This window comes from Heliangelus exortis, chromosome 1 (assembly GCF_036169615.1).
Source record: "Heliangelus exortis chromosome 1, bHelExo1.hap1, whole genome shotgun sequence".
In the NCBI taxonomy this organism is placed as follows: domain Eukaryota; kingdom Metazoa; phylum Chordata; class Aves; order Apodiformes; family Trochilidae; genus Heliangelus; species Heliangelus exortis.
In genome coordinates this window covers 96,320,900-96,342,761 of record NC_092422.1, presented here as the reverse complement: position 1 = coordinate 96,342,761, position 21,862 = coordinate 96,320,900, and positions in this window count along the sequence as shown.

Sequence of the window (21,862 nt, the reverse complement as noted above, 5' to 3'; positions counted from 1 at the left end):
TTACTTTTTGTGCATCAGCTAACAGAATCAAATGTTTACTGTGAGAGAAAAAAACTAGACTTACTCTTTGTTTTAAAAGTCATATAATTAACCTGGTAATTAAGTTACTTGAGAATAATGCTCGCATCAGGAATAGTGTGGCCATCAGGAGAAGGGAAGTAACCATGCCCCTGTACTCTGTATTGGTGAGGCTGCTACTTGAGTACTGTGTTCAGTTCTGGGCCCCTCACTACACAGAAGATATTGGGTTACTGGAGCAAGTTCAGAGAAGGTCAACCAAGCTGGTGAACGGTATGGAGAGAAAACCCTATTAGGAGAGGTTGAGGCACTTTGGCAAGTGCAATGTCTTGGGCATACATCACAAGAGGAGTTTAGACAGCTTCATGCTAAATATATTAATGCAAAGTACAGAAACCTGCTTTAAAATTATGAGAAAATTAAGATTTCTTACTCTTCAGAAGAAAATTATGAGACAGACAATATCCAGATGCTTTTATAACTGCTGAAAAGAGCAAAAGAAAAATCTAAGTCTGTAGGAGGTAGAACAGGAAGTTCTGACGGTTAAAGTGTCATACTTAGGTTGAATGTTACTTTGAAAGGAAAACTTTCAAACTGATAATACCAAATGCATCCATTATAAGTGTAAAGTAGACTCTTCATTGCTTGGAAAGTGTATATTTGAAAATAGTAATGATTTAACAACAAACATTTGTCTTTACACATTCAGGACTGAGACCTTTCCTTGTAAGAGATTTGTCCTACTGCTATAATCATCCTTGTAACCCTATGTTGTGCCGTCTCCAGCAGTTCCCTGTCCTTCCTGAACCAGGGAGCCCAGAAGTGGACACAGTAATTGAGATGAGTCTTCAGCAGGGCAGAGTAAAGGGGCAGGGTAACTTCTTCATCTGTTCACCACGCTCCTCTTCATGCACCCCAAGATGCCATTTGCCTTCTTGGTCACAAGGGCACATTGCTGGCTTATGGTCATCCTGCTGTCCTCCTGGACTTCCAGGTCTTCTTCCATAGAGCTGCTTCTGAACAGGTCAGCCCCTAAGCTGTGCTGATACATGGAGTTATTCCTCCCTCAGCTGAGCACCATGTGGTTTCTCTCTGCCAAATTCTCCACCCTGTTCAGGCCATGCTGGACGGTAGCACCTCTCTGTCTGTTCAACTCACACTTCCTAAGACTGCCTATAAGGATGGTGAGGGAGACACTGTCAAAAATTTTATTAATGAATAATCATAAGCTAAGGTGTTTATTGTAGTAAAAAATATTTAAAAATAAATCATGCAATCCTAGTTTAAAAATTAGAAGTGACCACCTTGTCCCTGCAAATTCTTGCAGTTTTTTTCTTATCTGCACTGTTAAGAGATTATGTCTTTTTGAACACCTGTGTCACTGGTTGTAGTTTCAGCCACTGAACCTTGTACATCTTCAGTCTGGTTAATTTGTCCTGTTCTATTAGATATCTTTTCAATTGCTGATGAGTATACTAAATTAACATTTAACTTTTTTTTTTTTTTTTTTTTTTTTTAATAAATTAACAGAACAATAATGTTAAGAATATAGTCTAAATAGACCAGATGGCTTAAGGGAGACACAACTCCACCTTCATGTCTCTCATTAGGTCTACTCCTGTATAATGTGAATTTTTCTAATTAGATGAAGTGGTCCAGAATTGCATAGTCTTCCAATTCAGACATTACCTAGATGTATGCAGCTCAGAATAATTCATTGAATCTAATGCATTTAATCTAAAATTCTGTATAATTTAAATAGTCCATCCACTATCTCTGAAGTTCTGTTGTATTCAAAAGATTTTGAAATTAAACCATCTTAAAATTGAGATTATGTCATTTAATATTATTTCATCTTTAATGGTATCTGGCAATCAGCTTTCCCCTTGATTGATGACTGGTATGCTACTATAGCAAGTCAAAGTAACATTAGCAATACAGTTACTATAATATACATAGTTATTGGGGTTTTTTAATTATTTTTTTTAAATTTTATTTTATTTTATTTGTAGCTTATAAGTCTGGGATTTGTTCCATTTTTCTCATGTCAATTTGTTATCCAGAGCCCTGTGTGGTGGGAGCACATCCTTGCCTTACTTTGTGTTATCTCTGACTGATTCAACAGTTCTTCAGAAAGAGAATGCTATGTTGGTATATAATATTAAGTAAGAAACATTGTTAAACTTGAGCAGAGAGATACATCTTAACCCTAAGAAGGAAGCAACGATTTGCCTTTTCCTCACTCACTGAAGTCAATTTTCTTGGTTCTATGGGAGCTTCTGATTTTCCAAGAAACAAGCAGGGTGCACAGGTGCAAACCCAAGTGCACTGATAATTAATCTTGTGGTTGAAACGTGTCTGAGTCATGGATAATCAGAAATTTAAAGTGTTTTTCTCATGACAAGTTTTTCTTAGGTATCTTATTTTGCTTTGACTCTGCAATACCTCCTTAGTTATATTTTGTTAGAGTGGAAGACATAAGAGGACAGTTTTTATTATTATATGATTAATAACAGTAGTTACTTGAGGAAAAACAAAAACAACAGCAATAACAAAAAAACACCAGACCAAAACAAATAAAAAAATAAAGGTGGACAAATGATTGCCAGTTCCTAACCAGAAGTCATCTCGTCTGAACTGGACTCTTTTGAGAAGCCTTGTCAAGAGATAATGAATTATGAATTATTCATTTTATAGCTCTTATAATTCCATTACAATGGGAACACATCCCTAGGGACTGAGACTTAGTTCTCCTTCTCTCTTCTAACCTCACACAGAAATCTAAAGGAGAGATTGAAAATGGTCCTATCGTTCATCACATTTTGTTTGGCACATTAAGGACAGCACATTATTTTTACATGAAGATTAAATATGCATTTATTTATCACAGGCAAAGATAAAATGATTAATAGGGCTTCTGAAAACCAAAAAGCTTGCAAGGGAAACAACCAGTGCAGGACTGTAAAATCACAATCAACTTTTAAATTATACAGCAAAATTCTGGAATACTGGGTAATTTTACTGCATAACTTAAGAGCTGATTGTGATTTTGCATCATGGAGCCACTTCTGGATGAAAGGAGGATAAGTAATTAAGACAGTATATCAAATAAGAAGCTTCAAGAAATATAGCCACATATGTGCTGCTGCATCTTACCGTAATAATGTAATACTTGTTTTCTACTTAAAAAATATTTATATTCAAGATCACCTGCAGTTTGCAAAGAAGAAAGACACCTAACTCTTTGATCTGAAAAAAAACAAATAACGATGAGTCATCATTTATACAAATAAAATAGTCTTAAAGGAAGTTTTTACTAAAATGCCTCTGGAGATCTGACAGTGTGGAGTAAGAGAAAATGACATGGATGAGGCAAGAGGTGAGAAGGATAAGTTTAGGTATGGATATTTTCAGGATCTGAAAGAGTATATTCTGTAACACAGATGCCTTTCTGTTGAGCTACCAGTTATGGAAAAATGGGCCAATGAATTAAACTCTTGGACAGTGGAGGCAGTCACAGGCAAGAATCCGGAAGACGGTGTGAAGAAGGAGTTAGAGAAACAGCTAAGTGTGAAGGTACTGATGAAGTATGACACCTTCAGGACTTCCATTCTCTGTGCAGCAGAGGGCTGAGCAAAAAGGGACGAGGGGTGACATGGTGTGAGCTGCATGACAGTGTCCTCCACCATGGGTTTCACATTGTTCCTCCCACATGTAGTGCTGTAGTTAAATACTGTTGCCTGTCCCACACCAGCACTAATTCTATACTGCTCTTGGACACTCCAGGCAGATGCACCAGTTTAAAAAAACAAATCATGGATAATCAAGAATATTTGTGGTTTATTTTTGACTGATACTATTTCTCTAACTTTCTCCATAAATAATAAGTAACGTTCCATGTGATAAAAAAAGCAATACATATTTCAGGTACAGTTCAGAATAGAACACTACCTTTTAAAACTTATCTGCTATATTTCATTTGTGTAAGCTTTAGAACTTACTCAAAAATAAAAAATGCTAATATTTTAGAATACGGTTATAAGTTAATAGGTAACAAACAACTGTACCTATAGAATATTGGGAATTATTTCTCCTATATCTATGTATTCATACAAATGGAGCAAACAATCATAAAGGAACTATTCAAGAATCATTCACTGATTAACCTGTCCACACCCATCATATTCCTATTTTATGCCAGTTTTAGATTCAGTACAATAACATTAGTTTAAAGATATAAATTTAACACATTGACTTTAGCACAAATAGGTCACAGAAACCAACCACTGTGCAGGGTACAAGTGCCCAGGGTCTGTCAGGGACTGCAGGGGCATCTGTGTGGATCATCTGGGCCTTCCGTGATGGACAGACAGTTCCAGCCAGTTCCAACTGAACCCCTGCAGAGCACACCTGAGTCCCTCATTCCACCAAACTGGTGGCTTTGTGATTGAGTCCTTCCCTTTGCTCATTCCACAAGGCTTGGCGTGTTGAAGGAAACGAGCTGCTCAGCCATTTCAGCACCAGGGCTGAAATGTTCAAAACAAGGGAAATTTTTATGATGAAATATGATCACCACAATTCAGGACTTCAGGGAGAGTTCTGAGAAGTTGGTAATATTAAGAATACAAATTTGGAGCTCCTAGAGTCTGCCTAAATTTTACCTGGAGAACAGCAAGAGCCACGTAAAATGTAGTATCAGGGAGCAGGCTTCCCTCATTTATATTAAGGAAGGAATTGCAATGTTGCCTTAATTTATCCTCTAAGATGTCTATTCCCTGAAGTGTACATACTTTGGCCTTTTTTGGCAGCATTTTTCTAAGTGCAAGTCTCTCAGAACAGATGTCTCTGACTTCCTTCTAAGAATCTGAGCCACATCATCCCAGGTATATGGACTGAAGTACAACAGTGTTGTAGAATCTTTCTGACAGCACAGCTGCACTCTTGTGGCAATAATATAAAGTGAGGAGGGAAGAGTGAAATGAAGGTTTCCATGGATTATCACTGTGATACGGAAAACACTACAGCAGAAAAATCTTTCCTGCCTTTTAGGTACTCATGTCTTTGTATGCTCAGTTACACGACCTGTATAATTAAAAAATATTGCTGTACATACACTTAATTCTCAAAACTGCTGAGAATTATAAGCATAAAGAGCACAGAACCATAGCCATAAAACCCAAGGAAAATGAAGCATTCCTACGTCTCAGAACATGTCAAAAATAATTAATTCAGTATAGTTCATCAACTTTAACTGTGTCTACTTATTCACATTATGAAGGTCAAATACAAGAATGGATTTGAACTCCAGGCATTTATATATTACTAGCTACTGATCCCATATATCAGTGGCTCGTATAGTGGAGGAAAATAAACACTTCACAAACTTGATAGTCTGTTGAAGAGACAGGCTGGAAAAAATGCAAATAATGACTGCCATATAAGACAGATCTGGAAGAAGGACAAAAAATCACGTTATGAGAAAGAGTCATACATACATTTAACACAAGAATTCTCCCTAGGTTATCATGGTTTAATTTTTTATTATTATTTTTAAAGGAAGAAATAATATGATTTGATAAAGCAAAGCATAGAGACATATTTTCTTTTCATTGCCTAAGAATTAATTTTAAAGGCTTAATTGCAGAAAGTTGGGGAGGTGGGGTTTTTTGAATATTCTTCAAAAGTAAGACAACTCAGGATAGATTCAATGTACAGTGGGACAGAAATCAGAAATTTTAGGGTAGTCTTGGGGATGATCATTGTCATTTGTTGTAATGGCAGTTTGGTAGCATGATCAGTAGAACATTTATTTTTAATGGTACTGCTAGGTTCTGAAATTATGCTCATCAGGTTGGGTGATCCTGCAGAGATTTCAAACACAATATTTCAAACTATGCCATAAGGCATGTTACTTTAATCCCTGTATAAAGGACAGTCTTTTCAGATAATCTAAGAACCACTGCAGACTATCTCCCAGCTAACTGTACAAGGCCAGCCTAATTCTCTTTTGTAGTTTTAGCAAAATTTGGCTTGAAGGCTGTCAGCAAATATAGAAAACACAACTCAAGCTTTAGCATAATGTGCCTGTGGTCCAAAAGCAACTGAGGAAAAGAATCATACAATAAGTTACGACCTTGATCTTGTTTATGTTTTTGTACAAACTTAACTCATGTATATGGATAATCCTTCAGACCACAACAGCATTATTCATAAAGTTAGCAGGTGCTGGAACAAAGGCTTCAGTCATACCTTTAGTAGTAATGGTTATTGATTATGTTTATGATGTTTGATTTTTATTGAAACATTAGAAATGTATTTTTAAAATATAACTAAAAGAAATCTACTGAGATTTATATTTTCCTGATAAAGATTTTGTTGAGATAACTGATATATGAAAGTAATTAATGTAGTAGGTACAGAAGGCCTTAGAAATAAACATATAAAGTGTTATACTGGTATAGGAATAGGCAAAAGCTAGCAAAAACATTTATCCTTGTCAGAAGTTCATGTTGTACTTACTGAAACACTTGCAAAATATAGTAGGAGGTTTTAACTATCAGATACTAGATATTCCATCATCAAGTTCAGTTGTCAGTGAACTCAGACTTTACTTTTCATGATATTGCAAACTAATGGCTGATTAAGTAATTCTGGTGATGCTGAAATATAAGATCAATAAAAGTGAAACACTAAATCATCAGAATAAGGTATTTGAACAATACTTTTGTGTACAGTGTATAAATATATATGGTGGACATTCTAGGGACATGTGATACATTGTAGAATGTCTGCTTATTTTATGAGGAGGATCTATTTTCTTCTTTATGCAGCTTCTGACATCTGACCTTTTTGTTTGTTTGTTTTTGCCAAGGCAGAGAATTTTTGAAGGTGATAATAATGGCTGCAGGTTTTTTTAGAGGCACGCATACTTAACATACCTTACAGATTTGCTTCATAACAAAAAGTGTTATGCCTGTAGGTAATTCCTAAAAAGCAGTTATGCTCCTCATCATGATGCCAGAAAAACTGAGATAAACTAATTTCAGTGAAAGATGCAAATTTCATAGTCAAATTTGCACAAGGAAGAAAAAAAATTTAAGTGGCTGAGGGGGCATATCACCTAATTTTAAGAGAAATCATACAACATCTGCACATGACTCTTCTAGGCTGTCTTTATAGTCACTAGGACAAAAACATTCACTTCTATAATACATTTGTCTCATCCTAAAACAAATAACACAAGACAGATTAATTTAATGGAAAACATATCTAGCATTTTCCAATGACCATGCAAGAATCTAAATGGTCAATACATAATGGCTCTGTACACTGAAAGAAAGATGAGTTGAAACCCCAGTGTATGAGTCAATTTTTCCAACAAAAAAAATATTGTCATAACTAAAAATGCTATGTCTTCTGCTTACATAGGCCTATTTTCCTATGCATCAGCTACATGATCTGTAGGTGTAAAACTTAAGTTTTTTCAAATACTAGTTTCTATAACTTGGTTGCAAAATTGGGGGTTTTTGTTTGTTTGGGGTTTTTTTGTGTTGTGGGGTTTTTTTTTGTTTTGTTTTGTTTTGTTTTTTTCACTGAACCCTGAATGCCCTAACTTACTGGAAAGTTTTAATATTTAATTATTTTTTCTACTCAGTTCTGTCCCTTTTGGCATTTTGGAAGATCTCACAAATTAAAAGCAAAGCATGCATACGTTGTAAAGGATCATGAAACATTATTCCAGCATTCAAAGTATGCTTCATCTGTACAACAATGAAAATGAAAACCAGCTAAGGCCTTCTAGACCCACCACATTCTACTCGCATCTTTTTTAGCTTAAATTTTGTGAATTCTGTTTTCTTCAGAATTTCATAAACATTCAAAGAAGTCCTAATAGTGTCAGGCCTCCTCCAGTCCACTCTCACCAGTCTACCATCTCACACAGTACCAGCTGCAGACCAAGATACAACTGAAGATGAAAAGATCAGAGAAAAGAAGACTAGCAGTCCACATAAGTATGGAAATAAATTTGCCCCAGCCAAGCAGAGGTATGAGAATAATGCTTTATTCATGTTCCTACAGAGATGGGAATGAGCAGTCTGGGCTCAGACAAAAGCACCAAAGAAAAAGAAACAGAAAAATAGAATAATTAATAACAAAAAGCCAAGAGAAACAAAAAATGAAATAGGCTTCTATTAAATAAGATTCAAAGCAAGAATTTGAAATAAACAATGAAGTAAGATATATAAAGTGATAAATAATACAAAAGTTATTGTATTATACGTATGGAGAACAAAAAGTTTAACCGTAGTAAGCTGTGGTTATGGAAATTAGATCAGGAGAAAATGACAGTAAGACAATTTTCTCAGATAAAAACCATGATCACTGTAATGAATTTCCCACCTAAATATCATTGAAGTTTTTACATATGGTCTTCTACTGATTTCTGGAAAGACCTTTCTTTGAAGAGTATACTGTTAGAAATTACATAGCATATAATTCTAGTATTTTGCTGACACCAAGATGTCATTCTCAGAAATAACATCTTTTTAAGGTGCAGCTTACAGAGTCAGTCAGTGACAGGGCAGTCCTCCAGATTTCAAGGGTTAATACACATGGATTAAGAGAACAGTGGCACTAAATTGCCTTAATACTATACTGACTTAGTGCAGGGTTAGTAGAGTGATAACTTACAAATAACACTTGTACACATACACACTTAATTCAGAGTTCAAGAACCACATGAAATGAGTTTTGTAACCTTGATCCAATTTCCAGAAGCCAAGTGGCCACATTGATAAAACCACTGTCTCCGTTGAGACTAATAAGTGCACCAGCACACAGTGTCAGTGCACTTGCCAGGGACTGGATGGTCAGAATGCTAGACCACATCTGTCTCTTCAGAAACGTGCCATGGCATCAGAAATTCTTCCTTCTGATCCTTAAGTTCTTTTGACTAAGCAGAAGAATGGGATATATATCAAACATTTTTCTGGGAAATTAAATCTTCACAAGTAATTACGTGTATCTCTTACTGAGTCTAATTTTAAGTGGAGTTATTGTCACAGTAAGTAGAATAGCATTTTTTTGCTTCTTAATTCCCACATCTTGGAAGGAAAGACCTGACTGTAAATATATCAGTTTTCATTTCCCCTTTCTTAATAAAAAGCTAATTATTCTCTGTCTTTAAACATTTTATTGACTTTACCTGTAAACTGTCCAAACAACTGCACTAAATGATGGCACTTAGTGAAATTTTTGACCGCTTTGTTTGCTTAATGAATTATAAAAATTTCCTGGACCGTATTAGTAGTAGCAGAAGCGTTTTCAAGAACACACTTGATATCAAACTATTCAAAAAATGCATTAGGGTGTAACATCTTATCCAGAAATGCAGCTATTACTTGCTTCTTCACAGTACCCTCTGTGACAAGATGCTTGAGTGAAATGGCCAAATGTCAAGTACTCAAAAGGGTTTGGACTCTAAGATTCTTTGAGCAGGTGAACAAAGACCTGTGGAAGGGACAGCAGATATAATGTCATGGTGAACACTGAAAATACCTTGACCTCTCTAAGTCACATTTCAGAACTTTTCTCCTAGAGGAAAGACAAATAAGGTGGGCAATATGATTGAGAGCTTTTCAGGACATAGATTATATGTTCTGTGAGGCTGAGAATGTACTCACCTGAAAATTGTTCAAAGCCTTATGTACCAGGGAGGTGTAAAGGTGACAATATTTCTGTCCATAGACCATGGATCTTTCTTATTGTACAGTGACCCCACTGCTGACCTGCCAGAATTTTTTCTCCTGCTGGAGGCTATTAAAACTCCATGATAGATTAGTTATAAACTTTGAGAGCAGAGGTGGGGATAATGTCCATGCTGATAAATTAAGTGTGGATTTGTGATCCCAGTGTTTCCTCAGTGGATGATTGAATAAAGAAGCAAAGAAGAGACGAAAGGTAGAGTTTTACCCTTCAAGCCACCTTCTTAATTTCTTTTTTTTATTTTCCCAATATTCTGTTCATCAGATGCTGTTTTGCAAAATTTAAGCATGGATGAACATTTTGTACTACATTGTATTAATTAAATTTCAATTTCTGAAGTATTAACTAACTAAGCACCATTTGTTCAGTCATTGATTCTTAACTGATGGATAACTTGATTGTCAGCATTAGATTTTTACTCAATTGCATTTATTTAGCAATGTATGAGAAGCAAACTTGCAGAATAAAACATACAGGAATTCCTTTAAAAGTTAACCCCTTATGGGTTTTAGGAATCTTGTGAAAAGGCAGGACAACAAAGCATTTATTTTTATTATGGTTTGAGCTCATCTCTAACACTGAATGAACTCTAGGAAAAACAAAAAAAAAAAAGATTTAAGCCAATCTAATTTTAAAGACAAATATATTTTATACATGTGAGGATGACATAATAGTGAAGTACTTTCATGTCAACTAAAGATGATCAGTGTATGAGTTTACAGTTTTTTTATTAATTTGTAAAAGCACCAATTAGACATATTTTTCTTAAATAAAATTATCAGGTTTTTTATATTAATTGACTTAGTATTATATGTATTTGGAGAGGTTTTAAAATTTGTACCGTTGACCTTTAGACATGAATGAGCACATTATCAATAATATTAATAATACGATAATAGTTATCCAAGGGCACCTGTCTAAATAGGTTAAATTGTATGATCATTTGCTGCCACCAAATTCTCTGAGCTGGTATCTAGAAAATATCACCCATTCTTTATATTAACTGACATGGAAAAATTGTGTTTATTAGTCTTTATTTGAACCGAATGGGGAGAAATTTCTTAACCAAGGAGATGAGAAGATTCTGAGCTTACACTTTTTTTATTCATAGACCAGAAATTATTTTTTCAAGCTTCCCTGTAGGTTTCAACAACCCATATCCACAGTGACCCAGCCTTTCTCCCACTGGGTAAGCCTGGATTAGGACCAGAGTAGCATTCACAGACTACTGTTGCCACTGATCTTTCTTTATCAAAACTTCAAGTACTCTTTTAGATGTACAGAGTTTCAGTAGTGAAGGAGTTCTTTCTCGTTCCTTTTGTTATAATAGACTAAGCCTCAACAAAGAATCAGGTGTAAGGACTCAGTTTCACATTTTGTGGCAGTTCTCTGCCTGAGTTTGAGTGGGTCGCTCCTTTATTTTGTTTCCATTTTCCTATTGGGTAAAGAAAAGAAGAAGAAAAAAAAAAAAAAAAAAAAAAAAAAAAAAAAAAAAAAAAAAAAAAAGAAAAGAAAAGATCTGCCACTTTATAAAGTCCTTTAAAATGTGCAAGTGATAAATCTCCGTAAAAGCTAGCTGTCTCTTGTAATCATTCTACTGAAAAATTACTCAGTAAAACATCTGATTCAGGACACCCTTAACATTTATAATCTATATATGTTTGTATGCAAAATGTTTGAGTTGCTTTTTAAAATAAAATCAAAGAAAAAATGCTATTTTTTTCTTGAAGAAGCTGTTCTTAACATTTTAACCAGAATAACTTCAGTATCCTGACAAAGCTGCTGGTTATGTGTCAGGGTCTGTCATTTACTACTCATAGCTGAAGTGTTTATCGCTAAAGGATTCAAGCACAATTACTCTTCTCTGAAACTACTTCTCTTCTGAATTGCTTGAACAATTGGCATCCACAGATGTCCACAGTTGGTCTACATATAAGCAAATATATTTACATTGTCGTTGTTGTCTTTGTCTTGACATGTTTTTACAAAAGATTTATGTAACATCACCTAAAATGTCATAGGATTTTCTTAGATATTTTAAGGTCTTTATTACATTCTTTATATGTTTACTGTGATACAAAAGGACGTAAAAGCTACCAAGAAATGCCTTATCTCACTGGATCTGAGCCTGCATACTAGTGTTTTGTCCTTCAAGTTTCTAGTTTTTAAGAAATGTTCATGAATTTTACTTTGAACATTTAAAACACAACCTCTTACTTTTAAATGAGATACAGTGGAGTCAAAGTAATTCTGTTATTTTACCAAACCTGATAATTTCTGCAAATGTTATTTATTTCTTAAGAAAAAAAGACTTACAATCATTATTATATTTAATATATAAGTAGCTATTGAATTCTTCTTGAATAAACATAGTATTTGATAAAGCATAAATAACTATTACAATTTGTATAGCATTTGTTTTATAGCAAGCTAGATCTGATAAGTCTTTAGCAAGTGTTCATTTAAGATGGTTGTAACATTTTATTTACAGCCTTCTTAACAAGGTGTTAAATATTTTCCTTTTGTATTTCTTAGAAATCTATTTAGCTTTTTGTGTGTGCTGAAGCTTATGGGATGAAGTTTATGGGTTTGCATACTGGTTATATGTAAAAAGTTATAAATATTATGCATATATATATAACCTTAATATTAATTAAACACAACTGTATGTTCTAATAAACAAACTTCTCTGACATATTGTAATATATAATGCAATGGGCTTACATGTTTTAGAAAGAAAAAGAAAGTGGTCTGAGGAGATAAGTCACATAGCTCAAAAGTTGTCCAAATCTGACAGTATACAAGAAGGAGATAATAAAGACAGGAACGAGATGGCTAATTAATATTTAATCAAAGTGATAACATGAAAGGAAAAGAAGCATACCTTGATTAATCAACTTCTCATCTCTCATCCAGTTGCTAAAAATAAAAGAAACAAACTACATACATCACTATGGTGAATTCATTGCTAAAGGGCTCTGACACACTTTACTCTGACAAGTATTTTGCTTACTTGTCATTTTAGCACAATGTATAGTTTAGTAGGTAAAAGCACATAAAAAAAATCTAGCTACTTACCCGGTTAGGCATAGTATTTAGTGATATAGAATTACACTATTTTCTTCTCTGGTCAAATATCACATTTATTATTATCATATTCCTGTTATTTTTTACTACAATGTTTTAACGTCTCTTAGTCTCTTTGAAAAATTCAGAACAATGAAAATAGATGTTGCAATTGCAATCTTAATTTTATTCTGTGTTGAGAAATTAAAACAAACTATTTAGCACCTCAGAAACAAGCATTTTCATTCTAAAGACATCAAATGGAACATATTAGTAATTTCAAAGATCTCTTTCCTCTTTGAAATTCAAGATGAAAAAAGCTGCGAAAATCAACTCAGGAATGGTCTGAATATTTCTGTTAGAAGAAAAACACATATAGATATGACTTTCATCTTAACTGTTATTATTGTTTTCTACCTCTCAAAATCTGTCCTTGATGAGTGAAGCTTTCATCCATCTTCTTTTATATTGTTTCCAAAATCAATTTTCAGTCTGTCAGTGTCCACTAGAAGGGCAGGCAGGCTTCCACATAAAGTTCTTACTAAATTTGATGACACCCACTCCACAATCCTTAATGTCTGAGTCCTGCTGAGCTAAAGGCATGCAGAAGAAATTGTGTTCTATTAATTTAACGCTTACTCCATTAGTTAGATACACAGGGAAAATCAAATGTTCCTTTAGGAAAGAACCATGGTTTTGTTCGGGCTTGGGACTTTGTTCTTTATCGAATGATTGCTTAAAGTAACCACACAAAGAGCTTTGGCATAGAAAACAGAAACCTGGGCTTCTCACTTCAAAGCTCGAACAAAAAGCAATTGTCCTAGAGTTCTTCTACCTTACTCTACGTTTCTTCTACCTTACTCTACTTATCCTTACTATTTTCTTCCCTCTTTCTACAGTAATTTGTGGGGATTTAGCTATGCTTCAAATTTTGTCATTGGGACAATATATTTGCAGTTGCACAATTTTGGAATTTTTTTTTAAGATTATACTACTACTGCACACAATTTCTTCTAAATTTAAAAACCTTTAATTTGCCATTTTCAGATAACTTAGGCTGTAAGTTATCTTTCAGCTATCAAAATAAATCCACTCTGTAATGCAATAAATCCACTCTGTAATGCAATATTTGCAAGATCAACATGGCATGATTAATTTGATATAGTGATTACTATGGTGTGTCACTGGAATTAGTCAACTATTCATTATTGCTAAACATATATATATATATATATATATAAATATGTAGTCTATATATCATAGAATCACAGAATTGTTCTGGATAGAAAAGACCTTTAAGATCATCTAGTCCAGCCATTAACCTAGGCTTGGGCTGACAATCAGTTCTTCTGTAAAAGCTCTGTGGCAGCTGAGGAGTTGTTCTGCCAGATGAAGAAGCTAGAGGAGGAAGTGAGCAGGCTATGCAGCATTCGAGCTAATGAGCAAGAGATCAACAGGGTATTTTCAGTCTCAACACTCAACTCCAACCTCCACTTCAGTGGAGAACCAGGTAGACACAGAACCAAGCAGGGTAACTAAACAAGTGTCTAGTTGGAAAAAGGTTACTTCTGGGGGCAGCAGGCGAATCCATCCTCAGCCTGCCTCACCTCCTTGCTTGCCTGTCCACAACAGCTGTGAAGTCCTGCAACTGGATAAGGGAACAGATGATGATGCAGGTGGATATCCTTCAGTAATGAAGGGGTCATCTAGGCAGCCTCTCCCACACATCACTACCACTCATATAAGGGCAAAAAGAAGGGTAGTTGTCATTGGTGAGTCACTTCTGAGTGAAACCGAGGGTCCAATATGCCAATCAGACCCAACTCACAGGGAAGTCTGCTTTCTCCCTGGGGCCAAGGTAAGAGACATCACAAAAAAACACTCTAGTTTTATAAAGTCCTCAAACTATTAACCACTAGTAGTTTTTCGTATTGGTGGTGAAGAGATAGCAAGAAGAAACTGAAAAGCAATCAAAAGGGATTTCTGAGCCCTGTGGTGGTTGATTAAAGAGTCAGGTGTGTAGGTGGTATGTTCTTCAATCCTTTCAGGAGAGAGGGTGGTTGAGCAATGGAATAGGCTCCCCAGGGAAGAAGTTATGGCACCGAGCCTACCTGAGTTCAAGAAGAGTTTGGTTGATACTCTCCAGCACATAGTGGGGTTCTTGGGGTGCCCTGCACAGGGACAGGAGTTGCAATTGAGGATCCTGATGGGTCCTTTCCAACTTGGCAGATGCTATGATTCTATGAATATTTCTGCATATGATATTTTAAATTTATTTTACTCCCAAATCTAGGCTGATTGTAGTGCTTTTTAAAAGATTAAGTGGTTGAATTGGGTTTTTCCCAGAGGCTCATTTTTTATTTTCTAAATATTTAGATTTTTTTCTATTATCCATTAGTTCTCCTTTATTCCCCTATGAATAAGTATATACGAGTACATATATGTACATCCCTATATTTAAATCGGTTTCTAAATTGATATAAACCACTTTTTCACTCTTCTGTAAACACAAATAAGAGGTTATACACCTTCCCCCTGCTTCTGAAAAAGTTAAGGTTTAAGCCTGACATTTTTTATAACTTCTACATACTTATATGTAGTTTAATTATAAATCAGATTAGATAGAACATAGAAATAACATTCTCAGGGGTTTATTGCTATAATTCCATAATAGTATTGCTCTGGAGTTTCCAACTGATAAATTACGTTAATACTTCAAAAGAAGTATTTATTAGGGAAACAGTACATGGGTTTCTTTTTAATAAAGTGCTGAATCTCTGTGTGAGCTAAAACCATGCTAGCACAACACATTAATTATCATCAAGGTGATTTTTTTTGCAGCAGCAGCAACAGCAGCTCAATTGTGCTCTATATTGACTGCAAAACGAGTTTCAAACATCTTAGTCTTGAAGCCAAATCACTCTCAATTATAAAGTTCTCATTAATTGAGCAACATTTTCTGAAGACAGGAGGACAAAATTCTTACACACATAAAGTATGGCTTATTAGCTGCAAGTCTCAAGTCAGCCAAATGGCAGAAAAGATACTACATAAGATGATCTTTGCAATAAAAGACAAAATTTGAAACACTAAAACATAAATATTATTATTATTAATTATTGTTTCGGATGACTTCCCCCTGCTGCTGTCACATTTCTAAACAATTCCTCAAGTAGTGAGAAATTCATATAAGTTCTATGATGTTCTGTTAGAATGACTCAGGGGGACTAAAATTTCAAGTGATAGGATTTTCCCGATAAAAGAAGGAAAGATTCAGGATTATAGAAGAATAGAAAAAGAGTCTCATTCCAGTTTATAAGATCCTTATGAAAGAAAAAAATTAAAAAGCCAGTCCAATCAGTCATTACATGTTTAACCAATTGCTGCTATTTATATTTTAGGCCTTAGTTTGGTTCTCAGTATTATGGCTACCTATAATGTAGATTAGCCAATTGATGGTTGACACTCATCAACTGGACTGGCCACATTTTTAGCATGCCTTCAAGAACTTCAGTTTTCTTTCTTATTCAAAAATACTGTCAAATATATAGAAGATATATAACAGATATATAAGTTTTCTCTACAAAATGCTTGATAATGAGCAATTTTTAAAAAATAAAAAAATGGAAGAAAAATAAATAAGTGAAAAAATCATATCAATCCAATAAATAACCTGTATTGATGTCTGCTTCATGTGTACAATACATTTCATAGAAATGTACCTATTTCATTTTGTATTTTGCATGTATTTGTTTATTTGGATTTTCATAGAATAGTAGAATCATAGAATGGTTAGGTTTGGAAGGGACCTTAAAGATCATATTGTTTCAATTCCCCTGCATGGGTGGGGACACCTTCTGCTAGGCCAGGTTGCTCAGAGCCCTATGCAACATGGCATTGAACACTTCCAGAGGGGACATCACAGCCTCTCTGGGCAACCTGTACCATTGTATCACCATCCTCACACTAAAGGATTTATTCCTAATAGCTAAACTAAATCTACCCTCTTCTAGTTTGAAGCCACTATCCCTTATCCTGTAGCTACATGCTCTTATAAAAAGTCCCTTGCCAACTTTCTTATAGGTCCTGTTCAGGTACTGGAAGGCCAGTATGAGGTCTCTTAGCAGGTATATGAAATTTCTTCCTCTTCCATCTTTTCCTCTTCACCAAGTTAAATAAGCAATTGGTATAATTAGGGTGGTAAAAATGATGTAATTTACAGGTTCCCACATGAATCAGGGTTTTTCCAAAGTTGCTGATATGAAAAGGATGCTCAGAAAAAAAATCTTCCCCAGCAGTGGAGCCCTACAACATGGTGCACATTTTCTGTGCAATAGGAAAAAAGATCCCCCAAGCAGAAATTTTGGCTAAAATCTCTTCCAGATTTACATTTGTAGGCTGGACTCTTTGGGTCCTATGTCTTCTTCAGAGCAGAATTTTCTTACTCTTATTTTAATTTTCTGTGGCTTATTTATTCTCTACATCCCCTGTAGAAAAACTACTTCTACTTCAGAAGTAAGTCAGATAAATATAGATGAAGTCTCTTCAGGCTATGGTGCTCAAGTATCCCAATCAGGCTGTCTGACCTGTCTCTCTGTATGCCAATAGTCTACAAAAAATATTTTTTAATAAAATACCAAATAAAATACCAAAATACCAAAACAAAGTACCCTCCTGAAGTTGGAAAGATGCACTGCTTATTCTTATGTATTATTTCTTCTGAATCAAGCATAAATGAGAAACAAACAAACAAACAAACAAAAAAACGGAAATTAGGGTGTAGTACCCCTAGGAAAATGTATGGTAGATACAATGTTGAGTATTCTAGTACATAGGAAGATGGTATGACTAAAACAGTACAAAACAGGTATATTGTATACTAGACACCTGCAAATGTTTTCAAACTGCAAGCAAATGTACCTGTCAAACCTACAATTAAAATCATTACAGTATTTGTATATAATGCTCCCTTAGATAGTTATAACTCTCCATTTCAGTAACAAGCTTCGCCTATCCTGCCCAAAGCTGTGAAGATATACACACTGTGTGTACACATCAATTCACATTTGATCAAGCTAGTAAAAAACAGGTAAATATGTCACCACTTTTTATAAAATTACAATACATGAGTATAAACTCTTTATTGAATTTCTCTAACAGTACAACTTCAATATTCCCTTAATCATGGTGTTCTAATAAATATTAAATACACATAGAGTATATAAAAGTGTGTATACATAAAATTGTGTATATATAAAAGCTTACATTAAATTATTCTCTACAAGTGTATCACAGATTTGAGGTAGAATTTTAGAATAATTATTCTAATATTCTAAAAATATATTTTTATATTTCTGGAACAAAGGTCTACTATTTTTGCTTACTTATCTAAACAGGTTTTTCAAATTTTGATTCAGATACAGAAATATTTTTTTAATATAAGGAAGTTGTAACAAATGGATTAAAAAAAAAAAATCTGGGCTTCACATTGCAAATCATTTTGAGGAAAAAAAGAAAAAATTAACCAGATATCACATTCTAACTTTGCAGCTACTGACTGAAAATAATATATTAGTCTCAGAACAGATTAGAAGATATTTTATCTATTTTCTGTCATTTTTATTGCATCTCTTTGTTTGATTGGTATGTTGTTTTGTTTTGTTTTTTCCTAGATAGTAAATCAGAGATAGTGCATCTTTCAGCAATTTTTCATTGACCCCGTGGGGTTATTAAGATGAAATAGCAAAATGTCATTGTTTACATCCTAGCCAGCATTATTTACTTGACAATATTTATTACTTGGTAATCAATATGGATTTCTGACCTGTACTGAAATAAATTGCTTTAAAAAGACAGGGTGTTATTGTTCCTATAGACCTAGGTTTATATAGATACATACTTCTAATATACATAAAAGAATTTCTGTCCATTTACCAAGTCATGTGAGGTTTCATTATATTACAGAGAGTACATTAATTGTTTTAGGACGTAAAACAGGAGATCATACACACACAGCCCCTCTTGAAGTCATAGTTCATGTTGTGATCATGCTTCTCCTATTGATACAATAACAGCTGAAGGACCTCTTTTTCCTTAATTAATTCATTCATCTTGACATGCAGAACTCAATTTTATTACACTAGGGCCCTGACACACCAGAGTTTATGGGTATTTACCTTAGTTTAACACCTGAAAGAGTTCAGTACTTATCTAATCAGCTGGGGAGCACCTGGACCTGACATAATGAAATCCCAGCCCCTCCAGCTAGTCATTTAACTTCACTGGAGGCCCAGCATTAATGCCTCTATACAGATGCAGGAAGCATGGAAAATAAACAGGATAAGTTAGAGATGTGGGCTATGATCTTATTGACATCACTGAGACCTGGTGAGATGGCCCCTGTGACTTGTTATGGCAGCCTGGTGAGATTCCTGCTGACTGGAAAAAAGGTAACATAGCCCCTATTTTCAAAAAGGGGAAAAAGGAAGATCTGGGGAAGTATAGGCCGGTCAGTCTCACTTCTGTGCCCAGGAAGATCACGGAACAGATCCTCCTGGAAAATCTGGGGCATATGGAAAATGAAGAGGTGACAGGTGATAGCCAACATAGCTTCACTAGGGGCAAATCATGCCTGACCAATTTGGTGACCTTCTACAACAAAGCTAGAGAGATGGTGGATAGTGGCAGAGCAACTGACATCATCTACCTGGATTTGTGCAGGGCATTTGACACTGTCCCACCCGACATCCTGGTTTTCAAATTGATAAGAAAGGGATTTGACAGAAGAACCACTCGGTGGATAAACAATTGGTTGGATGACCACACCCAGAGAGTTGTGGTCAATGGTTCAGTGCCCAAATATAGGCAAGTGGTGCTCCTTGGGGGACAGTCTTGGGACCAGTGCTGTTTAACATCTTTGTTGAAAACATGGACAGTGGGAGAGAGTGTATCCTCAGCAAATCTGCTGATACCAAGCTGTGTGGTGTGGTTTACACCTTAGAAGGAAGAGAAGCCATCCAGAGGGACTTTGACAAACTGGAGAGGTAGGCCCTTGCCAACCTAACTTGTCCAAGTGCAAGGTCCTGCACCTGGGTCAGCACAACCCAAGTCACAAATGCAGACTGAGAGGAGAATGGATGGAGAACAGCCCTGAGAAAGTACTACCTGAGGGTAGTAGTAGAGGAGAAGCTTGACATGAGCCACCAGTGTGTGCTTGCAGCCCCGAAGGCCAACTACATCCTGGGTTGCATCAAAAGAACTATGGACAGCAGGGTAAGGGAGGTGATTCTGCCCCTCTGCTCTGCTTTTGTGAGACCACACCTGGAATACTGAGTAGAGCCCTGGATCCCCTAGCACAGAAAAGCTTGTTGGAGAGGGTCCAGAGAAGGACACCAATTTATTTTTTTCTTTACTCTGAGAATTTGTAGTCTTTTCAATTTACAAGAAATTTATAGCCAGTAGGATTCAAATACCTATTGCTATACTGCTTCATATGCTCAGAACTTTGTGTTTACCTTATTTTAAAACATGTACATCCTGAATATTTTATGGATAGCGTAAAAAAAGCAGTAGCAATGGGAAAGGAAAGTATCACAGGAACAAAACATCCTCCTTGTCCTAATAAATACTGGTCCATAAACTGTGGGCATAACAAGGTGTGTTAAAGGGATTGAATATTATGATAAGTGAGAAGGAAAGCACATTTGTTGCTCTGAACTCATTCTGGCAAATCATTTCATGTTTCACAGATTCTGAGAATAGTTTTCAGGTCCAGAAATGTCACCATTAAGTGAGAAAAGTAAGTGTCAAGTCACTTCATCATGTTCTTTAAGTCTCATGAAAAATATGAGATGACAGATTTTTATGAACTTTCAGCTGAAATGCAATGTTTTATTGTCAACTACAAAATCTATTAGCATTACCTTCATTAAATTCCCAAACAAACAGAAAGTACCAAAAATCATTTGAAACAGTATACCAAATCCATTCAGGCTAAGTCTGGCCTGGTTCTTCTGTGTAGAGATGAAAAAAGGATGCAAACCTTGAGCAGTTTGGTTTAGTGGAACGTGTCCCTGCCCATGGTGGGTCTTGAAAGTGGATGATCTTTCAGGAAGAAGAAATGAAGAAACCCAAACCATTCTATGATTCTATGATTCTATTCATTAACACAATTTACCCATGTATACATTTTTGAAAATCAGATAACTATATGAAAAATGAGTGGATATCCAAATGAGATTTTTCAGTCAGGCAATCAGAAGAACTCATTGTAACAAATTTTGATGGGAGCTGTCTTTCTTTGTATTAAATATGGAATCTGGTCTATATTCACTTAAGTTAATACATCATTCTGATCTTTATTTTTTCTGTCTTACATCTTCTTTAACCCCTGGCACTATGCTTTCAAAAGTGATACCGATCTTTTATTAGTAATAATAGAATGAAATAGCACTGGCTGATTTATAATGATATGCTCTGAATGATCAAGCATGCAGCTAAAAGCACAGATTCAGAAAATCATAAACATCTTTCTCGCCTCTGCTTTTATGCAAATCTCAGAAAAAATTGTTTCCACAACCTGTAATTTCTGTTTTAAAGATCCTAACAAAACTTCTTACTGCATTTGAAACTGAGCTTATAAGTAATATATTCAAAGCACAGTTACGTTCAAGGTTTTTTTATCAATGACATCAAGTTCTACCTCAAGTTTCTGAGGTTACAACTATTAAAAATTTATACACCTTAGTTTATACTCAGAGGCAGTGGAAGTGTTCCTCCCTTACCTTTTTGTCAGGGAAAAATTCATGTACACTCTTGACAGTCAATTAATGGTTTAAACCTACCTGGCTCTTTTAAGATAGGAATACATCTTCTGATGATGGCAAGTGACTAAAACCGTGACTGCAGCAGTGCAGTGCAGAACACAAGAGGAAATGACCTATCAAATCACCACTGGAGATTATAGGAACACCCAGGGCTTCACTTCCATTCAATGGGAGTTGTTCAAGAAAAA